Below are 17,840 nucleotides of genomic sequence, written 5' to 3'. Positions count from 1 at the left end.
ATTATTATTCTGTAGGTGCCATTTGGTTTCTTTATCATAAACAGGCGTGAATAGTGGCCTGTGTGTCTTTCTGTTTTTGGGACCGGTGAAATAGCCCCCAAGGATAGTAGGTCTTTTAGGCCGGACATCAATGCGGTTCTTAATCTCGGGGAGGTTAGACGAGTTATCCTTACTTTTCTTGGAGGATATGAGGAGAATTCGATCTTTACCCCTTCTTGAATTACCTTCAAGACCCATTGATTGGAGCAGATCTTTTGCCACTGGGGAAGGTATTTCATGATTCGTCCCCCCACTGCTCTGGCGTCACTGCTTCTGTTGTCGCTGTCCTTTTGGGAAAAAAATATTCCTATCTTTCCCCCCTTTGGGGTAGCTCCACCGACTGGACTTGCCTTTCCCCCTGTACTGGGGATTCTGTTCCCGAGGGGGGCGAAAGGGGGTCTTCTTGTAGTGTCTGGGTTCAGGCAGGGATTTCTTTTTATCAGCCGCCTTCTCCAGGAGGTCATCAAGGGCCTGGCCAAACATATATTCTCCCCTGAATGGAATGGAACAAAGTTTTATTTTAGAAGCCACATCACCGCTCCACGATTTCAGCCATAGTGCTCGCCTTGTGGAGTTCGATAAGACTGTTGCCCTGGTGGTTACCCTCACAGATTCCGCTGAAGCATCCGCCAGGAAGTCAGTGGCTTTCTGCAGTAAAGGTATGGAAGCTTGTATCTCCTCTCTGGATGTGCCCATAGCTAGGTGCTCTTCAAGCTGGTTGAGCCATCTTGACATGGACCGTGAACACACGTGGAGACTATGTTTGTGTTCAGAAGGACTGCTGATGTTTCCCATGATTTTCTGAGAAGGCTGTCCATCTTGCGGTCCAGAGGATCCTTTAGTTGCGATGAGTCTTCAAATGGCAATACTGTCTTTTTAGCGACTCTTGCCACCTGAATATCAACCTTAGGTATCTCGGTCCAACATTTTGAGGTTTCTTCATCTACGGGAAACCTGTCTTTCAATTCCCCTGGTGTATTCAGTCGTCTTTCAGGATTTTCCCATTCGTCCAGGATTAGATCCTGAATGTTTTTATGTATCGGGAACACCATCTTTTTCTTTGAGCGGAGACCACCGAACATCTCTTCCTGGACTGATCTAGAGGGCTTCTCTTCTTCCACTTCCATCGTTCTTCTTACTGCTGAGAGGAGGTCTTCCATAAATTCCATTGAGAAATAATATTTCTTATCTTCCAGACCTTCCTCTGCTGGACTAAGTTCACCTTCTTCTATAGGGTCTTCTGGAAGGAACATCTCGTCCTGGGAGTTCGAGTCTTCTTTTTCTTCCAGGGAAATTTTCCTCTTTTTCGCCTTTGGAGGCGAATCAGAAGTGGATTTGGAAAAGGAGGCCAATGAAGACTGAACCTCCTGACGAACTATCCCTTTGATCTCGTCTATGAGGGACGGCTGTTCTTCCCTCAAAATCTTCTCTGTGCATTTTTGGCATAAATATTTTTTGCTTAAAGAAGACAGTTTTTTTGAACATATAGCACATTTTCGGTTAAATTTATTTTCTGGTGCAGGATCCTTGTCCTCCTAAAAAAGAGGGAGAAGGGTAATTAATGTATCAATTCTAACCTGCACCTAGGAAAGGACCCCTAGTGCCAGACTTACTGGGACTGGAATTGCGCTGGGCTCCGCAGACATGGAGAAGATAGATTCCTGACCATCCAATGTAACAATACAAAACGGATTAGGTCCTACCTTAGATGTCTTCAGTCCATGAGCTGAAGGCTGCTATCAAAGCAACCATGGTTTCCATAACACCTCAGCTGTGCCACATGCTGATCGCCTTCATGCTACGCCACATTGATGCAAAAGGAGCCCCGACCAAGTATTGAGTGCATTTACTGAACATACATTTCAGTAGGCCAACATTTCGGATTTTAAAAACATTTTTCAAGCTGTTGTTATAAAGTATTCTAATTTACTGAGATAATGACTTTTGTGTTTTCATTGGCTGTAAGCCATAATCATCAACATTAACAGAAATAAACACTTGAAATAGATCACTCTATTTGTAATGACTCTATATAATATATGAGTTTCACTTTTTGTATTGAAGAACTGAAATAAATTAACCTTTTGATGATATTCAAATTTTGTGAGATGCACCTGTATGTTGTTATCAAATTCAAAGTAATTGTGGGCGAGGATGAATTTTGTAAGTTTCACCACAAAATCGGCGTCAATTCCAGTATTTTCGATGAAGATTTTGCAGGCATTTAATCCATCCTAGTGTGGGATATTAGAGTACAAAGATTACACATCCATTTTGGCCAGGATGGTTCCTTCTGGTAGAGGACCTATTGCTGTTAGTTTATTTAGTAGGTCAGCCATGTCATGAATGTAGCTGGGTGTATTCTTTACCAAGGGTTTAAGAACACCCTCTACGCATCCAGAAACTTGCTCAGTAAGGGTGCCCACACATGAAATAATTGGTCTTCCTGGATTACCAGATTTGTGGATTTTGGGAAGCATATAGAATGAGGAGACAGGGGAGACAGGGTAAAAACTTAGGACAAGGATGAATCATCATCGCCACACAATAAAAAAAAAAAAGAATAGATCTATCTGTGGCCAAGCATTTTTGTTTACCTGATCACAACATCACAGACATGAAATTACGGGTATTAAAAGGTAACTGCAAATCTCAGAGAGACAGAAGAATCTCGGAATAATAACTAATGATGACCTTTGACATCTTCAGAGCAGGAATGAATGTGTCGCATGGATTTATGTCATTCTACATCAACTAAGGAATGTGGTCCTCAGAACGTTGAGGGTCATCATAACAGTCCTTCTCTATGAATCAATCCAATATTTACAGCCAGAACTGTTTATCTTTCTCCCACAGTAATTGCTCTGCTTAATGTTACTTGACTCATCTATTGCATTATTTCTGTGTCCTAATGTGTATAAATATTTGACTCTTCAGATATTGGGCAATGCTAGCCTGATGAAGAGGCGTGAGAAGCCTCGAAAGCTTGCAATCTGTTACCATCTACTGGCTAACACGGTATGTATGTATGTATGTATATATATATATATATATATACATACATACACATATATATATATATATATATATATATATATATATATATATATATATATATAATATAATTTTTTTCCCTGTATCAAAATGGAGGATACCAGAATGTACCGCATCTTCATGGAACTTAAGCCACTACTGAAGAAACGTGCACAATTGGACAGCGACATTTTTTTCTTATCTAAATGCAAAAAGGAGAATCTGATTCCTAAAGGACTCTGGATTACAAACCCAATTCTTTATACCTACAATACTCATTATGTACAAAACTTTTGTCACAGGACTTCTGGGGGACTAAGGAACCACCTTTTGCATGTCTTCTACAGCATCAAGAGTAAAGTCCAAGGGTAATTTGAAACTCTTACAGAAAACACAGAGCAAAAATTACAGCAATACTACAACAAACTACGGACCCTTCTGATTCATAACAAGGAAAAGAAGCTACAGAGATTGCGCCCAAATTCAGGATGCTATACAAACCTATACAAAACAAAGCCAAAACCTGACAACTTGGACAACCAGTCCATTCCAGACACAGAAGCATCTGTGTCATCAATCTCTCAGATTATAAACCCAACAAAGCAGAGCTGACCGTGCTTTCTAGAGGACTCTAATTTTGTCCTACTAAGGCCCTAGATAAAACTGAACTCTGCAGTGATATGGAAAATTATTTCAGGAGACTGCACCTGAGGGAATACTTCAATGCTACAGAAGATTCAGAACTGACCCGAACTGAAGGAAAAGGGATCTTGACAACCAAGAAGAGGTCAGATTGGACACCTCCACCTGAACGCAACCCTCATTTGGATACATATATAGACTCCTTCAGACATGTGATAAAATCCACCATCCTCGACACAAACAGGAGACAAGTATCCAACATCAGTGCCCAGGAGAGAAAGGCCATACAATCTTAGAAAACCAACAAAGAAATCATCATTAAACATGCTGACAAGGGTGGTGAAACAGTGATGATGAAAACATCAGACTACATGAAGGAAGCAAACAGACAACTGATGGACACACGCTACAAAAAACTGGAGTTTGACCATACACAGGACTATTTCAAGGAACTAAACAAGTTGGTATCTTGCCTGCATGATGAATCCATAAGAGCCGATGCCCTGTTACCAGAGTCCAAGAACAGGAACATTCTATATGCTTCCCAAAATCCACAAATCTGGTAATCCAGGAAGACCAATTATTTCATGTGTGGGCACCCTTACTGAGCAAGTTTCTGGATGCGTAGGGGGTGTTCTTAAACCCCTGGTAAAGAATACACCCAGCTACATTCAGGACACGACTGACCTACTGAGTAAACTAGCAGCAATAGGTCCTCTACCAGAAGGAACCATCCTGGCCACCATGGATGTGTATTCTTTGTACTCTAATATCCCACACCAGGATGGATTAAATGCCAGCAAAATCTCCAAGGAAAATACAGGAATTGATGCCGATTCTGTGGTTAAACGTACAAAATTCATCCTCACCCACAATTACTTTGAATTTGATAACAACATATATCTACAGGAGACTGGTACAGCAATGGGAAGTAAAATGGCTCCACAGTACGCAAATCTTTTCATGGGCAAGCTTGAAAGTGAGTTTTTGTCCTCATATCCTATCAGGCCTCTGGCCTACTATCGTTTAATTGACGATATTTTAATCATCTGGACGGGGTCAGAGCAACAGCTGAAGACGTTCCATGAGCACTTTAATCGATTTCATCCCACTATCAACCTAACACTCAACTACTCCTTTACTGAAATTAACTTTTTGGACACCATCATCAAGGTACAGAACAATTAAATAGAGACATCCTTGTACCGGAAGCTAATCGACCGTCCAACATACCTTAAATGGGACAGTTTCCATCCGAAACACATAAAAAACCTCTATTGTCTACAGCCAAACCATCAGATACAATCGGATATGTTCCAACCCTATGGATAGAGACAAATACCTTGGTGGCCTCAGGAAGACCTTTTTGAATCAGGGCTACCATCCAAGAACAATTGAGAACCAGATTACAAGAGCCACCAGAATATCAAGGAATCATCTCCTACATTACAAAACTAAACAAGAAAGCAACCGGGTGCCTCTAGTAGTCATCTACAACCCAAATCTGGAGGTGCTAAGGAGAGCTGCACGGAAACTACAACCCTTACTACAAAAAGATGCCTGATTACAATCCATATTTCCAGACCCCCCCACTTCTGTGTTTCAGGCAACCCTCAAATTTAAGAAGCATCATTGTCAGAAGCTCCCTATCATCTCCATCACCTACAGGTACCTTACCCTGCAACCAGAAAACATGCAAAACCTGTCCATTTATAATTACCACAGACAAGATAAAGATCCCAAATTCACATGAGGACTTCAAGATTCCAGGTATTTCAGCTGCATCACATCTAATGTAGTGTATTTAATTACATGTACCAAATGTCCATCAGGTGGTCTGTATGTAGGGGAGACAGGGCAAAAATTTAGGACAAGGATGAATCATCATCACCACACAATAAAAGAAAAAAGAATAGATCTACCTGTGGCCAAGCATTTTTATTTACCTGATCACAACAACACAGACATGAAATTACTGGTATTGAAAGGTAACTTCAAATCTCAGAGAGACAGAAGAGTCTTGGAATATAAACTAATGGTGACCTTTGACACCTTCAGAGCAGGAATGAATGGGTCGCAAGGATTTATGTCATTCTACATCAACTAAGGAATGTGGTCCTCAGAACTTTGGGGTCATCATAACAGTCCTTATCTATGAACCAATCCAATATTTACAGCCAGAACTGTTTATCTTTTTCCCACAGTAATTGCTCTGCTTAACGTTACCTGTCTCATCTATTGCATTATTTCTGTGTCTTATTGTGTATAAATATGTGACTCTTCAAATATTGTGTTATACTAGCCTGATGAAGAGACCTGTAGTCACGAAAGCTTGCAACGTGATACCATCTTTTCAGTTAGCCATTAAAAGGTATCAAACACTGAGGACTCTCAAATCTACCGGATTTTTTGGACCATAAGACGCACTTTTTTCCCCCAATATTTGGGAGGAAAATGGGGGGTGCGTCTTGTGGTCCTCCAGGAATGCGGTGGTGGTAGTGGCGGCGTTGGCATCAGCAGCAGCAGAGGTGAGCGGCTGGGGTCGGCACCTGTGCCTGGCCGGTGCTGGGGTTGGGTTGTGAGCGGCGTGCGGCCTGTGCAGGTTTCCGGTGTGCGCGGCCATCTTCCTAGAGCTGTGAACTACAGGAAAATGGCCGCCCGAGCCGGAGCATGCGTGGACCGGTAGCTCCGGTGGCCATTTTCCTGTAGATCACAGCTCTAGGAAGATGGCCGCGCACACAGGAAACCTGCGCAGGCCGCACTGCTTCGCTGCTCACAGCCCGGCACCGACTGCAGGCCGGTACAGGCCTCAGCCCGAGGCACCAGCCCCAGCCCGAGGCCCCAGCGCTTGGCCGAGCCAGAGGCCTCGGCCCCAGCCTCAGCCCCGGCCCCAGCCAGAGGCCTCGGCCAGAGGCCCCGGCCTCAGCCCCAGCCAGAGGCCCCGGCCTCAGCCCCAGCCAGAGGCCCCGGCCTCAGTCCCAGCCAGAGGCCCCTGCCTCAGCCCCAGCCAGAGGCCCCTGCCTCAGCCCCAGCCAGGTGCCCCTGCCTCAGCCCCAGCCAGGGGCCTCCGCACAGGAACCGGCCTGGCTAGGGGCCTCAGCCAGGAACAGGCTCCGGCCCGGCACAGGCTCCACGGCATCTGACTTCTTCTGCTGCAGCCGCCGACTTCCTGAGGGACCCTGCCTCCTGTGACCCTCGCTCCACTGCCCCCCAGGTAAGATACCGTACCTATTCAGACTATAAGATGGACCACCATCTTATAAAAAAAATTTTTTTTCTATTTTTCCACCCCAAAATTTGGGGTGCGTCTTATGGTGCGGTGCATCTTATAGTCCGAAGAATACGGTAAATATTTTTCTATCTACTGGCTAACACGGTACAAAAATATATACAGTACAGACCAAAAGTTTGGACACACCTTCTCATTTAAATATTTTTCTGTATTTTCATGACTATGAAAATTGTACATTCACACTGAAGGCATCAAAACTATCAATTAACACATGTGGAATTATATACTTAACAAAAAAGTGTGAAACAACTGAAAATATGTCTTATATTCTAGGTTCTTCAAAGTAGCCACCTTTTGTTTTGATGACTGCTTTGCACACTCTTGGCATTCTCTTGATGAGCTTCAAGAGGTAGTCACCGGAAATGGTTTTCACTTCACAGGTGTGCCCTGTCAGGTTTAATAAGTGGGATTTGTTGCCTTATAAATGGGGTTGGGACCATCAGTTGTGTTGTGCAGAAGTCTGGTGGATACACAGCTGATAGTCCTACTGAATAGACTGTTAGAATTTGTATTATGGCAAGAAAAAAGCAGCTAAGTAAAGAAAAACGAGTGGCCATCATTACTTTAAGAAATGAAGGTCAGTCAGTCCTAAAAATTGGGCAAACTTTGAAAGTGTCCCCAAGTGCAGTTGCAAAAAACATCAAGCACTACAAAGAAACTGGCTCACATGAGGAACGCCCCAGGAAAGGAAGACCAAGAGTCACCTCTGCTTCTGAGGATAAGTTTATCCGAGTCACCAGCCTCAGAAATCGCAGGTTAACAGCAGCTCAGATTAGAGACCAGGTCAATGCCACACAGAGTTCTAGCAGCAGACACATCTCTTCAACAACTGTTAAGAGGAGACTTTGTGCAGCAGGCCTTCATGGTAAAATAGCTGCTTGGAAACTACTGCTAAGGACAGGCAACAAGCAGTAGTTGTTTGGGCTAAAGAACAGATAGAATGGACATTAGACCAGTGGAAATCTGTGCTTTGGTCTAATGAGTCCAAATTTGAGATCTTTGGTTCCAACCACCGTGTCTTTGTGCGACGCAGAAAAGGTGAACGGATAGACTCTACATGCCTGGTTCCCACCGTGAAGCATGGAGGAGGAGGTGTGATGGTGTGGGGGTGCTTTGCTGGTGACACTGTTGGGAATTTATTCAAAATTGAAAGCATACTGAACCAGAATGGCTACCACAGCATCTTGCAGCGGCATGCTATTCCATCCGGTTTGCATTTAGTTGGACCATCATTTATTTTGCAACAGGACAATGACCCCAAACACACCTCCAGCCTGTGTAAGGGCTATTTGACCAAGAAGGAGAGTGATGGGGTGCTACGCCAGATGACCTGGCCTCCACAGTCACCAGACCTGAACCCAATCAAGATGGTTTGGGGTGAGCTGGACCGCAGAGTGAAGGCAAAAGGGCCAACAAGTGCTAAGCATCTCTGGGAACTCCTTCAAGATTGTTGGAAGACCATTTCCGGTGACTACCTCTTGAAGCTCATCAAGAGAATGCCAAGAGTGTGCAAAGCAGTCATCAAAGCAAAAGGTGGCTACTTTGAAGAACCTAGAATATAAGACATATTTTCAGTTGTTTCACACTTTTTTGTTAAGTATATAATTCCACATGTGTTAATTCATAGTTTTGATGCCTTCAGTGTGAATGTACAATTTTCATAGTCATGAAAATAGAGAAAAATCTTTAAATGAGGTGTGTCCAAACTTTTGGTCTGTACTGTATTTATATATATTTTTTTCCCTGCAGAGAAAGAATAAATCTCATTAATAATATGTAATGCGGAAACTCCACATACCTCCACCAGCAGAGCCGCACACCACATATATGGCTGTTCTATGTGCACAGGACATGTGTTGATGTTGTGCCAATGTGACCAGACTCTTCTGTGGGAGGAGCCATTCTTGTGTTTATAGGAAGTGAGATGTATCATGTGACCCCTCCCCTCCTGTGACATCACCACAGGTCCTGTAAGCACAGAACAGCCATATATGTGGTGGCGGCTCTGCAGGTGGAGGTATGTGGAGATTCCCCATTATTGGGCGCAGGGGCCATTAACCCCCTCAGTCCTGACCCTGTTTAAGTGTATTTACATTGATGCATTATAATATTCATACTTTTATTTTTTAAATTTCCTCTGAACTTTGAAAGATAAAACACACATTGCCCTTACAGTAGGATACTCCTTTCATGACCCTCACACAGTATGAGGCCTCCAACACACAATCCCCACCCTCCACTATAGTCACTAACTATCCCGCGCTGAGTGCGGCAGATCTACAGGTGGCGCCGCTGTGCGGTGTGTGGATCGCTGAACCTGGGGTGATAAAGTGACGTCATTGTGTCTACTGCGCCAACCTCAGATGGTGCAGAGGGCACAGGCTGTGGACGCAGGCACAGATCATATCAGTGCTTGCCACAAACCTTCCCGACAGCTTCCGACATCTGAGAATGTCCCCACGGTTGGAAGGAATGGTGGTTTCTGTATATATACAACATTTCGGAGAAATGACATAACTATTTATCTTTGTTGTTGATGTCTCTGTATTTTATCATTGTTTTTTGCTTTATGGGTCATATTTTTATTGGCGCCGTTCTGTGGTACCTTTTGTTAGACTGGCTGTTACGGCAACCTGTTGAAAGATGTGGGACGCCAATGGGGTAAACAAGAAAGAGAGAGCAAGGGACATAAAAGGCACCAAACACACAAAATAATTCAGATAGGTACACAGTATCTTGAAAAATTCATACAAAATTTATTATTGTTCTCAAACATTAAACACTACCATAAAAAACATGATAAAAAGAGCATGTAAGACAGACAAGACAAATAGATAGGAAAAAATCCCCTTACAGAAGATAATATAATATAATCCAGAATAGAAAATCATTAACCTGTGCAAAATAATCAATAATTATGGTACATAATCTAAATCCACCTAGTAAAAGAATTTTAGCATGATTTAAATAGAGCAATCAATAAGGCAGCATGCTGCCAGGATAGGGGATAAATATAAAAGTACCAATAATATATGTGCACAGTTAGGAAGAAAAAGGAGATGTAAATAATACAAAACCTACACGTTACGCCATATGATTATGGCTTCCTCAGGGGTATGAAGTCCAATGGGGTAACATCAGCCCCCCCGTATATCTAATCACCAATGAAGTTAAAAAGCAAAGAGTGGAATTATCTCTGCTCATGGCTATTACATCGGAATCCCATGGTCAATTATTAGTTGGTCATGGTGATCACCTTGGCATAGAGTTAAAGGGACTGTCAGCACACGATGACTGTTCAAATTAAGTCTCGGTGCTTCATAGACCGGGCCAATAATTTATATACACCTTCCCATCTGCTTGTTTTCCCTCAATCTCCACCCCCCTCCTTCTTTGATTAAGATCTCAGACTTCATAGGGCCAGAGAAGGGAGGAGACAAATGGAAAACAAGCTGGTAGGAAGATGTAAATAAATAATTGGCCACGCCGTGAAGCAGCGACCACCTGTAATTGGTTTGAACAGTCATTCTGTATTGACAATGTCCCTTTAACTACAGTGATTGCATAGGCTTAGATGCTGTGCTTGTGCGATCACCTTGATTAAGGGCTTGCTCACACTGATGTATATTCCCTCATGCGAGAGAATCAGGCCAATTATGCTAATGTCACTCGGCTCAAACTGTCGGAGTATGAGCAGAGTGCCATTTTACTGTGATCGCATGAGGGAATCACAATACAGGTGTGGAGAAGACAGAGATCTTAATTTCTCCATCTTCTCTATTGTCTCTGTGGGCATACATCAGACTGCACTTAGAAGACATTCGAATGAGAAAAAAATCACTGAGCTGCACTGCCTCATAGTATAACATTGGTCCGAGTGCTATGCGATAAAACATCGGATAGCACTCGTCCGAGTAATACACTAGTGTGAGCGAGCACTAAGAATATGTAAAGGTGTGTAGTCTACCTCAGCAAAGTCATAGCTCCCAACATTCCCAGTTTCAGCGGGACTGTCCCAATTTGAGGGGGCAGTCCCGTTAGGTCAGGGCTTTGTTCCAACTTACACTCATCCTTTTCATCGCTTAGTAGCTCCTCCTCTTCGAGGGGCAGGACCAACAGCTCTGAGCTCTGCACACACTTACATTAATTAAACAATGCTCTTCTTTTTTTATTTGGTCTCCCCATGAATCAAACCCACAAGCTCTATCATTGCAGACAGTAGCTAAAGCTATGAGCCAAAGCTTGCACTGATCAGCATTGATGAATTCTGTTTAATTGAAGCTGCATTGCAGGCTCTGAACCCACAGGCAGATTATACTGATACATAGAGATACATCTGTATATAGCAGTTTATTTCTATGCCCCTGTATTCTAGAGGGAAAATAAAAGTCAGATTTTTTTCTTCCTTTAAGATTACTAAAACTAATTTCAAAAATTATATGTTGTCTTATTTTCTTGTGATTTGGTCTCTCAGGGAATTGAACCCTCAACCTCTATCATTGCTGGCAGCAGCTAAAGCTATGAGCCACATCCTGTAATCATCAACATGGGACGATTTTGTATACTTAAGGCTGCATTGCAGTTTCTGAAATCACAGGCAAATTGTGCTGATACATAGAGATACACTGAATATAGTAGTGTATTTCTAGATGTATAAAAAAAGTCAGATTTTTTTTCTTTCTAGAAAATTACCAAAAGATAATGAAAAACAATTACATCAATGTCATCTTTAATGCACCTTTTTAAAAAATAATAAACATCAAAAATCATCAAATAACATGGACATATTTATTAGAAAAAATAATTTGTTTGCATCGCTTTATTCTGAGAGCTATAACTTTTTTATTTTTCGGCTGATGGAGCTGTATGGCGGCTTGATTTTTGCGGGACAAGATAACGTTTTCACCATCCCTGTGCTATACAGGCTGTCAGCTTCAGATGCAGAAGATACTTTGGTTATGCACTGCGCATGACCAAAATATCTTCCTGCTGTCTGGTGACCCGTATGTTGTCATGACGACATCGGGTCGTCATGGCAACATCCGGGAAGCCGCGGCAGACATCGCTGGACGCCGGCAGGAGAGGTGAGTATCCCGATCACCTCCCCCTTGCCACCGCAATGCTGCGATCGACTTCAAACGCAGCATTGCGGGGGTTAATGTGCCAGGAGCGGTGCGGGACCGCTCCCTGCACATAGCACCGGGTGTCAGCTGTGACAATCAGCTGACACCCGGCGGCGATCGCGCCCGCACAGCCTGTGTGGGGGCGCGATCGCCAAGACGTACTAATACGTATCAGGCTCTTAAGTCCCAGGGCGCAGATACGTATTAGTACATCTTGGGCTTTAAAAGGGTTAAACAAGTCCCATGTTCACTATGCGTCTGCGGGTCACCTGCAGAAACTGACATGCGGCGCGTCTTTCCAGACCGCAGCATATCTATTTCCTCCTGCGGGTTCGCATGCGGGCTTTCCCCATAGACCTAATTTCTATGAGGAAAGTCTGCATGTGAGAAAAAAAAACAGGCCGTTTCTCATTTGCATAATGAGCGGAAGCCGGAGGCAGCTTCTCCGCAGCCTCGGGGCTGCAGCCGGCTCCGGATAGTGTGCATATACCCTAAGACTTTTTAGTTTTAGACTGATTTCACACATCCAATTTTTGGGGCCATACTTAGCTGTGGGTCTTCTGTCCCTAAGGATACGTTCCCATGATGAGCTTTTGATGTTGCAGATATTCTGCACCATTTCTGCACTAATTAAGTAAAATAGGCTAATTACATTTAAAAAAAAAAAATACAGCATAATGGAGGAGGCTCTATCTGTGTGTTACCTCAGATATAATGGAGGATGCTTTATCTCTCTCAGATATAATGGAGGAGGCTCTATCTCTCTCTCAGATATAATGGAGGAGGCTCTATCTCTGTCAGTGACTTCAGATATAATGGAGGAGGCGCTATCTCTGTCAGTGACCTCAGATATAATGGAGAAGGCTCTATCTCTGTCAGTGACCTCAGATATAATGGAGGAGGCTCTATCTCTGTCAGTGTCCTCAGATATAATGGAGGAAGCTCTATCTCTTGTCAGTGATCTCAGATATAATGGAGGAGGCTCTATCTCTGTCAGTGACCTCAGATATAATGGAGGAGGCTCTATCTCTGTCAGTGACTTCAGATATAATGGAGGAGGCTTTATCTCAGATATAATGGAGGAGGCTCTATCTCTCTCTCAGATATAATGGAGGAGGCTCTATCTCTGTCAGTGACTTCAGATATAATGGAGGAGGCTCTATCTCTGTCAGTGACTTCAGATATAATGAAGGAGGCTCTATATCTTTCAGTGACCTCAGATATAATGGAGGAGGCTCTATCTCTCAGATATAATGGAGGAGGCTTTATCTGTCAGTGATCTCAGATATAATGGAGGAGGCTCTATCTCTCTCAGATATAATGGAGGAGGCTCTATCTCTCTCTTTCTCAGATATAATGGAGGAGGCTCTCTCTGTCAGTTACCTCAGATATAATGGAGGAGGCTCTATGTCTGTCAGTGACTTCAGATATAATGGAGGAGGCTCTATTTCTGTCAGTGACCTCAGATATAATGGAGGAGGCTCTATCTCTCTCAGATATAATGGAGGAGGCTTTATCTCTCTCTCAGATATAATGGAGGAGGCTCTATCTCTGTCAGTGACTTCAGATATAATGGAGGAGGCTCTATCTCTGTCAGTTACCACAGATATAATGGAGGAGGCTCTATCTGTGTGTTACCTCAGATATAATGGAGGAGGCTCTATTTCTGTGTTACCTCAGATATAATGGAGGAGGCTCTATCTCTGTCAGTGTCCTCAGATATAATGGAGGAGGCTCTATCTCTGTCAGTGACCTCAGATATAATGGAGGAGGCTCTGTCTTTGTCAGTGACGTCAGATATAATGGAGGAGGCTCTATCTCTCTCAGATATAATGGAGGAGGCTCTATCTCTCTCTCAGATATAATGGAGGAGGCTCTATCTCTGTCAGTGACCTCAGATATAATGGAGGAGGCTTTATCTCTGTCAGTGTCCTCAGATATAATGGAGGAGGCTCTATCTCTGTCAGTGTCCTCAGATATAATGGAGGAGGCTCTATCTCTGTCAGTATCCTCAAATATAATGGAGGAGGCTCTATCTCTGTCAGTGACCTCAGATATAATGGAGGAGGCTCTATCTCTCTCAGATATAATGGAGGAGGCTTTATCTCTCTCTCAGATATAATGGAGGAGGCTCTATCTCTGTCAGTGTCCTCAGATATAATGGAGGAGGCTCTATCTCTGTCAGTGACCTCAGATAAAATGGAGGAGGCTCTATCTATTTTAATGACCTCAGATATAATGGAGGAGGCTCTATCTCTCTCTGATATAATGGAGGAGGCTCTATCTCTCTCAGATATAATGTAGGAGGCTCTATCTCTGTCAGTGACCTCAGATATAATGGAGGAGGCTTTATCTCAGATATAATGGAGGAGGCTCTATCTCTCTCTCTCAGATATAATGGATGAGGCTCTATCTCTCAGATATAATGGAGGAGGCTCTATCTCTGTCAGTTTCCTCAGATATAATGGAGGAGGCTCTATCTCTGTCAGTGACCTCAGATATAATGGAGAAGGCTCTATCTCTGTCAGTGACCTCAGATATAATAAAGGAGGCTCTATCTCTCTCAGATATAATGGAGGAGGCTCTATCTCTCTCTCAGATATAATGGAGGAGGCTCTATCTCTCTCAGATATAATGGAGGAGGCTCTCTCTGTCAGTGTCCTCAGATATAATGGAGGAGGCTCTATCTCTGTCAGTGACCTCAAATATAATGGAGGAGGCTCTATCTCTTTCTCATATATAATGGAGGAGGCTTTATCTCTGTCAGTGATCTCAGATGTTATGGAGGAGGCTCTCTCTGTCAGTGATCTCAGATATAATGGAGGAGGCTCTATCTCTCAGATATAATGGAGGAGGCTTTATCTCTGTCAGTGATTTCAGATATAATGGAGGAGGCTCTAATGTGGTGCCCCTGAGGGTTCGACCGCCACAGGGATGCTGCACTTCTCTAATGGAGTGTAGTGTTCCTCCTCTGAGGTAAGAACAGTGCGATGGTCTGGACCCTTCCTTCACATCCAACACCACACTTCTTCCACCAGACGGGGCTAATAGGCACTAGGTGCTGCCCCTACTGGTACTCGGGAGACTGGGGAACCAATTAGTGGGTGAGGGTGGAGGATCCACATTTCAGTGACACTTTAAATTTCATATTTAATAAAAAAGCCATTTTGGTTCTGGGTTCTTGTATTGTGATCTCCCACGCTGAACGTGGATCCTGTGTGGACCTGCAGCGGAGGGAGACACGGCCCTCGTACCCTGGCCTTGGGTCGAGGGGCAGGTGGCAGATGATGTATGTCTCAGCCCGGTCAAGGACCATGACCAAGAAGGCCCAGAGCTTAGGAGTGTAGCTCCACCGCAAATGGATCCCAGGGAGGATGCAGACGGAGCGGTATACGCCACCTGTCCTCGCCAACCTGATCTACTCAGAGGGATTCCGGCTGCAAGAGGGGTACCGGCCCCCGACACCTGACCTTGCTACTCTACGTTCTGGTCAGGGAAGCCCGGTAGGCCCTGAGGATCCCACCGGGTAACGGAAGGAGCGGAGCTGCCACCCGTACCCTTTTTTCTCAAGAGAAGTTCAGAGGGAGACCCGGCCTATCCACTCACACAGACAGGAAAGTACCCGGTCTGAAGTCTAGGAACACTCTGGTGTGGGGTCCTGATTGAACACTGGACTTACTCGGAGGTAGTCGGACCCCCCGTCTATGGTGACCGCAGTACTCCGCGAGGAGCAGGGAGAAGCCTTTCAACTGCAATCTCCACAGTGAGTAAAAACCCTGGAAGTTGACCCCTATGGCCTCCGGACTCTTTATTCTGCATTACACCGCACTACGCAGCACCAGACCTCCTAGACTACTACCCCCTCCATCCTGTCTCTCTGCCCTGAGGCCCTGCTCCGCCTGTGGGGAGTAGTAACAACCACGGCTGCCATAACACCCTGCCTCAGCGGACTGCAGCAGCGCTGGTGGCCTTCACCAGGTGCCACAGGTGGCGTAGTCGAGATCAGCTACTCAACCCGGATAAGTCCGTACTATCCCTTTTTAGTGTGACGGCCCTGGGCACGGAGCGGGTCCGGGCCACGGCTGCACCCTATCGACAACATAGGACCCGGCTCCGAGTCCCCCATCTCCCAGGGTAGGGCTTTCGAGCGTCACACTATCTCTGTCAGTGTCCTCAGATATAATGGAGGAGGCTCTATCTCTATCAGTGACCTCAGATATAATGGAGTAGGCGCTATCTCTGTCAGTGACCTCAGATATAATGGAGGAGGCTCTATCTCTGTCAGTGACCTCAGATATAATGGAGGAGGCTCTATCTCTCTCTCTCAGATATAATGGAGGAGGCTCTATCTCTGTCAGTGACCTCAGATATAATGGAGGAGGCTCTATCTCTTTCTCAGATATAATGGAGGAGGCTTTATCTCTGTCAGTGATCTCAGATGTAATGGAAGAGACTCTATTTCTGTCAGTGACCTCAGATATAATGGAGGAGGCTCTATCTCTGTCAGTGATCTCAGATATAATGGAGGAGGCTCTATGTCAGTGACCTCAGATGTAATGGAGGAGGCTCTATCTTTGTCAGTGACCTCAGATATAATGGAGTAGGCTCTATCTCTTTCAGTGACCTCAGATATAATGAAGTAGGCTCTATGTTTGTCAGTGTCCTCAGATATAATGAAGGAGGCGCTATCTCTTTCAGTGACCTCAGATATAATGGAGGAGGCTCTATCTCTGTCAGTGACCTCAGATGTAATGGAAGAGGCTCTATCTCTCTCTCAGATATAATGGAGGAGGCTTTATCTCTATCAGTGACCTCAGATATAATGGAGGAGGCTCTATCTCTGTCAGTGACTTCAGATATAATGGAGAAGGCTCTATCTCTGTCAGTGACTTCAGATATAATGGAGGAGGCTCTATCTGTGTTACCTCAGATATAATGGAGGAGGCTTTATCTCTGTCTGTGACCTCAGATATAATGGAGGAGGCTCTATCTCTGTCTGTGACCTCAGATATAATGGAGGAGGCTCTATCTCTGTCAGTGACCTCAGATGTAATGGAAGAGGCGCTATCTCTTTCAGTGACCTCAGATATAATGGAGGAGGCACTATCTCTGTCAGTGACCTCAGATAGAATGGAGGAGGCTCTATCTCTGTCAGTGTCCTCAGATATAATGGAGGAGGCTCTATGTCTCAGATATAATGGAGGAGGCTTTATCTCTGTCTGTGACCTCAGATATAATGGAGGAGGCTCTATCTCTGTCTGTGACCTCAGATATAATGGAGGAGGCTCTATCTCTGTCTGTGACCTCAGATATAATGGAGGAGGCTCTATCTCTGTCTGTGACCTCAGATATAATGGAGGAGGCTCTATCTCTGTCAGTGTCCTCAGATATAATGGAGTAGGCTCTATCTTTGTCAGTGTCCTCAGATATAATGGAGGAGGCTCTATCTCTGTCAGTTACCTCAGATATAATGGAGGAGGCTCTATCTCTGTCAGTGTCCTCAGATATAATGGAGGAAGCTCTATCTCTTGTCAGTGATCTCAGATATAATGGAGGAGGCTCTATCTCTGTCAGTGACCTCAGATATAATGGAGGAGGCTCTATCTCTGTCAGTGACCTCAGATATAATGGAGTAGGCGCGATCTCTGTCAGTGACCTCAGATATAGTGGAGGAGGCTCTATCTCTGTCAGTGACCTCAGATATAATGGAG

At 44.3% G+C, this 17,840-nt stretch overlaps 1 protein-coding gene and 1 pseudogene across 1 annotated transcript in view; one reads left to right on the top strand and one right to left on the bottom strand.

Annotated features, from left to right (window-relative positions):
* Positions 1-17,840, bottom strand: part of LOC141271469 (uncharacterized) — a 524,545-nt pseudogene that overhangs the window by 198,397 nt on the left and 308,308 nt on the right.
* The window catches only part of LOC141272069 (uncharacterized), a 35,532-nt gene continuing 26,642 nt past the window's right edge, over positions 8,951-17,840 (top strand). The window contains exon 1 of the mRNA XM_073682380.1: positions 8,951-9,023. The gene's annotated coding sequence lies outside the window, so the exon portion shown is untranslated. The remainder of the gene's footprint in view (positions 9,024-17,840) is intronic.

Source organism: Phyllobates terribilis, unplaced genomic scaffold (genome assembly GCF_046119375.1).
Source record: "Phyllobates terribilis strain yellow unplaced genomic scaffold, ASM4611937v1 Scaffold_5__5_contigs__length_657084704, whole genome shotgun sequence".
NCBI classification, from domain to species: domain Eukaryota; kingdom Metazoa; phylum Chordata; class Amphibia; order Anura; family Dendrobatidae; genus Phyllobates; species Phyllobates terribilis.
The sequence above is the reverse complement of the archived record's forward strand: the minus strand, read 5'-3'. Positions and strand labels throughout refer to the sequence as shown.